Source organism: Anser cygnoides, chromosome 23 (genome assembly GCF_040182565.1).
Source record: "Anser cygnoides isolate HZ-2024a breed goose chromosome 23, Taihu_goose_T2T_genome, whole genome shotgun sequence".
In the NCBI taxonomy this organism is placed as follows: domain Eukaryota; kingdom Metazoa; phylum Chordata; class Aves; order Anseriformes; family Anatidae; genus Anser; species Anser cygnoides.
Genome location: NC_089895.1, coordinates 8,693,378 through 8,700,906, shown reverse-complemented (window position 1 = coordinate 8,700,906; position 7,529 = coordinate 8,693,378). Strand labels below are relative to the sequence as shown.

The 7,529-nt window shown below is 41.2% G+C and overlaps 1 long non-coding RNA gene across 1 annotated transcript; it reads left to right on the top strand.

Annotated features, from left to right (window-relative positions):
• The first annotated feature begins 800 nt into the window (after nucleotides 1-800).
• LOC136786861 (uncharacterized) lies at nucleotides 801-7,322 on the top strand. The gene is made up of 2 exons (XR_010826339.1): nucleotides 801-4,735; nucleotides 5,077-7,322. It is a non-coding gene; the product is annotated as an uncharacterized lncRNA (long non-coding RNA).
• Nucleotides 7,323-7,529: the final 207 nt, after the last annotated feature.

The window sequence follows — 7,529 nt, the reverse complement described above, 5'->3', positions numbered from 1 at the left end:
TTTTGTGTAGGCTTACTAACAAAGTGCATGAGAAAAATTAGCATTCGGCTTGAAATTCGGCCTTGTTGAAATGTAAATTTTGTGGAAAAGGTGGTATTGTTTGTCTAGAAGACGGAAGGCTGAGTGCTTCAGGTGTTTTTCCGAAGTCCTGTGGATTTACGATTGGAACGGGGCTCATTAATAATCTGAAATAGTGAAGTTTGTATGTGGAGTTTAATCCCAGAGAATTGGGACATTTGAGAAGACTAGGAAAACATAGTAAAAACCTGCAATAAAAAGGTTTGCGTGGAAATTGAAACAAGGGACAGTAATTAATATAAATAAATAAAAGGGAATGGGAAATCAAGGAAATGGGTAATATCCAAAACAAAGACGTTTTAAAGAAAGCCTCCTTGGGTGTATATTGGCACATTGCAAGGATATTGTCTGAAGGGGGCGCGGAAAGCGAGAGGATTTCCACTAAGTATTGCAATCAATTGTGGCCACTATATAAACTAAATGGCCACTCTATGGGTCAATCGACTATAACAGTGTCTTGCAATTAATGTTGTTTTTGAGGAGAGAAGGAAAATAGGATGAAATGTTGTATACTGATATGTTGTTTCAGCATCTTGGAGGGAAAAGGTATGGAATTAAGTTGGTCCCTGACTGAGCCTTTGGTGTTGGCATTAGAAAAGTACAGGCTGGAAGAAGATAAAGGAAGTGTTAAAAGGGTTGTTGAAGGTGTTAAAAAGCTGTGTGGCATGTAGTATTTAACAGAGCTGTTTGAAGTTGAATGAGCAGGGAAAGAGGATGTAGGAATGTTAATAGTTCCACCTCAACCCGAGGCTGAGATCTCCTCTGGGGCGGAGGGACCATGATGGGTCCGGGAGAGAGTTGTCATGGAAACAGAAAAGCAGCTAACTCTTGAAACAACCTGAGTTCCTGTGTGAGCTCAGATTGCCAATGGGACCGCTCAGGGAACTTTCAACCATTGCATTCCCCTGACCGACCCCCCCCCCCCCCCCCCCCCCCCGAGACCCTTACCACCCCGGAAATTATGTAAATACCAAAATCTGGTTAAATTGGGAATTGAGAATCTGTTCCAACAAGGTCCAAAAGAAAACCCTATGGAATTTTTGAATTTTTGGACCAACTTTGAAATGCAATGGAAAAAAAAAAAAAAAAGAAGACAAAATTTGGACCTGGCTTCAGAAAACAAACAGAGGCAATTGGCTAGCCTCTTTCTAGGGCAATCAGCCCCTGATATCAGAAAGAATTTGTCTTAGGCTGCAGGATAAACTTACAACAGTCAGAAATGACGGGGACCTGGGGCATCTACCCTAGCAGGTCCACTAGTTGAAATAAAGCTAGGAAACGAAGAGAGAGGCTTGAATTTTTGTTGTTGTTGGTTACAGGAGCTTCTTTCTCTGTGTTAATTAGTCTGTAAATGTAATAGGAGCAACATATTCAGTGTTAAATAGTTTAAAAGGACGATTGGGAACTAAGACAACTACAATAATTGGAGCCACAGGGAAGGAGGAGGAACGGCCATTCTTACAACCCCTTGATTTGCGTTTTGGGGGTAAGGAACTAACCCATGAATTTTTGTATGTACCAGAATGCCCGATTCCACTCTTGGGACGGGATCTATTAGCTAAATTAGATGCAACAATAACCTTTGAGGATGGAGAATTAATAATGAAGGTACCTGAGTCCAAAGTAGGACAAATCCTAATGATCAAAGATAAACCCTTTGTTAATATTCCAAGAGAAGTAGAAAATGCAGTTATACCAACAGTATGGGAAACAGATGTACCAGGGAAGTCGAAACTGGCACAACCGGTAAAGGTGGAATTAAAGGAAGGAGCCAAACCTGTTCGAATCAAACAATATCCACTTAAGATAGAAGCTAGGCAGGGGACAGTGAAAATTATTGACAAATTTCTCAAACATCAGATTCTGGAAGAATGTAAATTGGAATACAATACTCCAATTTTTCCAGTAAGGAAGCCAAATGGTGAGTATAGATTGGTACAAGATCTTAGAGCAATAAATGAAATAACAAAGGACATTCACCCGGTAGTGGCTAATCCTTACACATTGTTAACATCTGTGAGAGAGAAATATAAATGGTTTACTGTGATAGATTTAAAGGATGCCTTCTTTTGCATACCTCTTGATAAAGATAGTAGAAAATTATTTGCCTTCGAATGGGAAAATCCTCAGAGTGGACGAAAGACACAATTAACTTGGACAAGACTCCCACAAGGCTTCAAGAATAGCCCGACCCTCTTTGGAAGCCAGCTGGCCAAGGAACTGGAAATCTGGACAATGCAAGGACAAATACAGGTACCCAGAAGTCAGTATTTGCTGTTACAATATGTAGATGATATTTTGATTGCTACAGAGAATGAGTCGCTCTGCACCCAAATAACCATCGAAATTTTAAATCAGTTGGGAATGGGTGGTTATAAAGTTTCAAAGGAAAAAACACAAATAGTTTGCTCAACTGTAACATATTTGGGGTGTGAGATTTCCCAGGGACAAAGAAGTCTGGGTGTCAATAGGATAAAAGCTATATGCACCATCCCGGAACCTCAAAATCTCCATGAGCTAAGGGCCTTCTTAGGAATGGCTGGCTGGTGCAGATTATGGATAATGGATTATGGACTCATAGCTAAGCCCCTTTATGAAGCTCAGAAGGCACAGGATTTTATTTGGGGAAAAGTACAGAAAGAAGCTTTCAAGAAACTTACAGATGCCTTAATGAAGTCACCAGCTTTGGGCCTACCAGATTTATCAAAAGATTTCCAGTTATTTGTATATGAAAGACAATGACTAGCACTAGGGGTACTAACCCAGCGACTGGGAAGCTGGAAAAGACCTGTGGGATACTTTTCTAAGCAGTTGGATGCTGTAAGTGCAGGATGGCCCTCATGTTTGCGGGCAGTAGCGGCAACAGTTCTCTTAATCCAGGAAGCAAGGAAACTTACCGTGGGAAAACGTATTGAAGTTTTTGTACCACATATGGTAACAACTGTTTTAGAACAAAAGGGGGGCCACTGGCTATCACCCAGCCGAATGATGAAATATCAGGCAATACTAACTGAACAAGATGACGTAACCTTGAAAACAACTAACCTGTTAAATCCAGCAGTATTTCTAGGAACTGTTCCAGAAGAAGGACCGTTGGAACACAATTGTGTGGAAATAATCGAACATACCCATGCCAGCCGCGAGGATTTGAAGGATGTACCCCTTGAAAGGTATGATTGGGAACTTTTTACTGATGGTAGTAGTTTTGCGGAGAATGGAACACGATATGCAGGGTATGCAGTAACAACCCTGAAGACAGTAATCGAAGCAAAACCTTTACCACCTGAAACATCAGCACAGCGAGCGGAACTGATAGCCCTACCTCGAGCACTGGAACTGAGTAAAGGAAAGATGGTAAATATTTGGACAGATTCAAAGTATGCTTTTGGAGTAGTCCATGTTCATGGAGCATTATGGAAAGAAAGAGGGCTGTTGTCCTCACAAGGAGCCAATATAAGCTATCAAGAGGAGGTGTTAAATTTGATAAATGCGGTACAAAAACCAAAACAAGTGGCTATTATGCACTGTAAAGCTGATCAAGGAGGAACCTTGAAAATATCAGAAGGGAATCGGCTGGCAGATCGAGCAGCTCGACAAATTGCTCGGGAGGTGTGGAATGTAATGGCTTTGGTACCACTCAAGGTAGGCCCCACTTGTCTTAATCTTCCCAAGGAACCAAGATATTCACCAGAGGATGAGATATTAGTACATCTCCTAAAGGCCCGAAAGAACTCTGATGGACGGTATGTAACCGCTACGGGCCAGGTAGTAATACCCCCCTTGGTGATGCGAGAAATACTTCAGACAAGACATAATGAGTGTCACTGGGGTGCAGAGGCAATGGTAACATTTTAAAACGTAGCATCATCTCTACACATATGTTAACAATGGCAAAATCAGTAATGTCAAAGTGTGAGATTTGTCTGAAAAATAATCCAGTAGCAAGAAAATATGCTGAAATGGGAAGAGTTAGAGTAGGAATAGAACCAGGAGATTACTGGCAAGTTGATTTTGTAGAGTTACCTAGGACTAGGGGATGTAGGTATTTGTTAGTAGGGGTTGACACCTTTTTCAGATGGCCAGAAGCCCTTCCCTGTCGCACCAATCAAGCTAAAGAGACAGTAAAATGGTTACTGCGGGAAATCATTCCGAGGTTTGGGGTACCATTAGGAATATCCTCGGATAGGGGGCCGCACTTTGTTTCATCTGTGGTTAAAGACCTAAGTCGGCTATTAGGAATTTCTTGGAATTTACATACTGCATGGAGACCCCAATCTAGTGGACAGGTAGAAAGGATGAACCAAACTCTAAAGGGACAGATCAGTAAAATCTGCCAGGAAGCCAAAATACAATGGCCACAAGCTTTCCCTATAGCTTTACTGAGAATAAGGATAAAGCCAAGGAGTGGAATGTCAGTAAGCCCGTATGAGATTACGTATGGAAAGCCTTATGAATCCCCAGAACCAAATCCTAATATGCATATAACAGGGAGCCAGGATGTTTATAATTATGTATTGTCTCTTGGTAAAACTTTAGCTCAACTTCGAAGTGTTCTGGTGTGGAACCGACCGTTGGCACTGGAAAATCCTGTCCACGACATTCAGCCAGGTGACCGAGTGTACATTAAAAACTGGAATGAAGAACCCCTGAGAGAACGGTGGGCCAGACCTTATCAAGTATTATTGACTACTTTTACAGCTGTAAAGGTAGAAGGGGTGGATGCTTGGATTCATTATACTCGGGTGAAAAAGGTTCCCGAATTTTGGTCAGTGCGAGCAATCGGAGATACAAAACTACAGATGAGGCGCGTATAACCATACGATGTTGGGGTTCTTAACAACAGTAACGATAACAGTAATTGTTTTGTGTAAGTACCTTGTAATTGGGTTCCTAGAAATACCAGAAAAATATAAGAAAGAGGAAATATTCAGAGGAGAAAATGTTACTTTGGAATGTGGAATGCACAACGATAAACCAATAACAATTAGCTCTCTACAGGTGGTCTGGGGAAAAATAAATGACTCCGGACAGAGCCAGGAAATATACGTAGACACAACCGGGGACAATACAGGATTGAAGGCTGGATGGAAGGGGAAGGCGTACGTAAGTATAACCATAGAATTGGGCCAACAACTGAGAGGAGCTACCACCTGAACCCTGTTTAGTGTTACTAAAGTCAACAAAGGAAACCACCGGTGCATGGTAACACATGAAAATAGCACAGATTACGGGATAAGAGAAATATTGGTATATCCGAAATTGGATAAAGGAATATTGGTAGCCCACCAAAAAGGATCTAGAAGAAGAAGAGAGGGCCAGGCACCATGGACACAAGTGGTACAGATCCCACCTAGGCAACCATCAGAGAATTTACTGGTAGGATTGATTAAAGATTTTGCCATAATGAAAGGAACTGATAGAATTACTGCTTGTTTGCCCATCCCAAAAGCAACGGGGGACCCGCTTGAGTGGGGTATAATAACCTCCCCACTGCCCCAAGTAAAAGGAAATGAAACAATTCAATGTAAAGAAGTGAAAGTTCTAGAGAGGATAAATGTTACACAATACTATAGGAAACTGAGCCCCCCAACATCAAGGTCTGAATGTGAAAAGAAGAACTACCATTTCATAACAATAGGCAGATTTAAGAATGTGGGACAGTGTTATTACGACGAACTACGTGTAGTAGAAGGAGTTAGAGAAAAGATTGTTTGGGAATGTCAAGAGAAAAATAAGCCAAAATTAGTAGGGCAAAAAGAAGTTTAGAAGAAGGGGAAGATGAAGATACATGGCATGAACCCTCGGATGGAGTAAAATTCAGTTGGGCGTTAGAATCTCTATTTGCACAGGTAGCTACTTATCGAAATAGGGAAATGATTTATAAACTTACAGGACAAGTGAGTAGGCACGAGAGCCACGAAAGAAGGCTTTAGAGACCTTAATATCCAACTACAATCTACAACTAAAATGGTGCTACAAAATCGATTGGCATTAGATACACTGTTATTAAAGGAACATGGAGTATGTGGATTTCTAAAAGATCGTATTGATCATTGCTGCATCCACATTCCAAATGTGACTATTGATGTAGAACATGTCATAGAACAACTGGCTTGAGTGGAACAAGATGCAGAACAGGAAGAGAAAGATATGACAACAAGCTGGTTGGATAAAATTTTTAGTGGATGGAATATTAGTAATTGGGTTAAGTCCTTACTGGAGACAATAATTATATTGGTGATTGTAGGGGTACTAATTTGGTTAACATTTATAATGCTGAAAAGTCTGATTCTAAGGAAGACAACCTGGAACCGGACAGTGATGCAAACTATTGCTCAGCAAATGGAACCACATCCTCAATATCCTCCACCGGCATCTAACAACTTTGGATTTCAGAGAAAGAATCTGAGGAACCCAGGAGGTGAAATGGAATGAAAACCGAATAGACAAGATCAGTTTCAGATCAAGTGAACCCAACCAGAAGGGTGAACGTAACATAAAGCAGAAGTGGTGGACTTATGAAATGTTGTGACAATCCTAATCTTTGTAATTTCCTTGATTCTTAATGATGTAATTTTCCGTGGTTATATTATTGGTGAGCACTGAGTGTAAAATATTTTAGTTAGTTAGTGAAAGCATTTGCCCTCCTCGAAAGGAGTGAAATGCTTTCAAAGGGGGGAAATGTTAGTAATAGAAGAAGAAATAATACAATATTGTTTAGTATGTTACATTTGCAATGTACTGTTCCGAGGCTGCGCTTGGAAGATACAAAATATATGTGCAAGGGTAACATGAGAATGCACCAATTCATGATGAGGAGTAAGGAGGATTAAAAGAATGCTCAATTTGCAAGACATCTAGATAACTGGGGCTTCTTGGACTCTGGGAACTGGGTCAAACCAACCTTGCGGTTTGGACTGAGACCAAGGGCTCAGAGAGCATGCGTGAAAAGGAAAGGTTAAAAAGTTCAACTCTGATGAAGACATCTTACTTCATCCCGACAACCACCCGGACGACCACCAGAGAGTAATACGCAAGTGCAGAAGGACTGATAAGATAATTAGCATACGAAGCGAGGCTAGGCGGAGCTAGGAAATGAATATGCATAGATGAGTTGTGAAACCTAATGCATATGTAGTATCTTAGGAGATAAAAGAGAACTAAGAGAACAAATCAGACGAAGTTAGATTTGGGCAGGCATGCCCCTAACTTCCGGCGCCTAATAAAGCACCTTCATATAATCACTTTGTGGATTATGTGTTTTCATGAACGCTAACACTTGCATCAGTCAGAGAAATGCATCAGTCCATAGACTCCAACCCACCTGCCTAAAGAACCCTGCAACCAACCAAAGGCAAAACAAAGCACTTACCCCAAAGGGCAGCCCAGGCAGAATGAGCTCCCTGAAGCCATTCTTGGGGTTCATATACCATTAGGCCCCGCCCAGCACC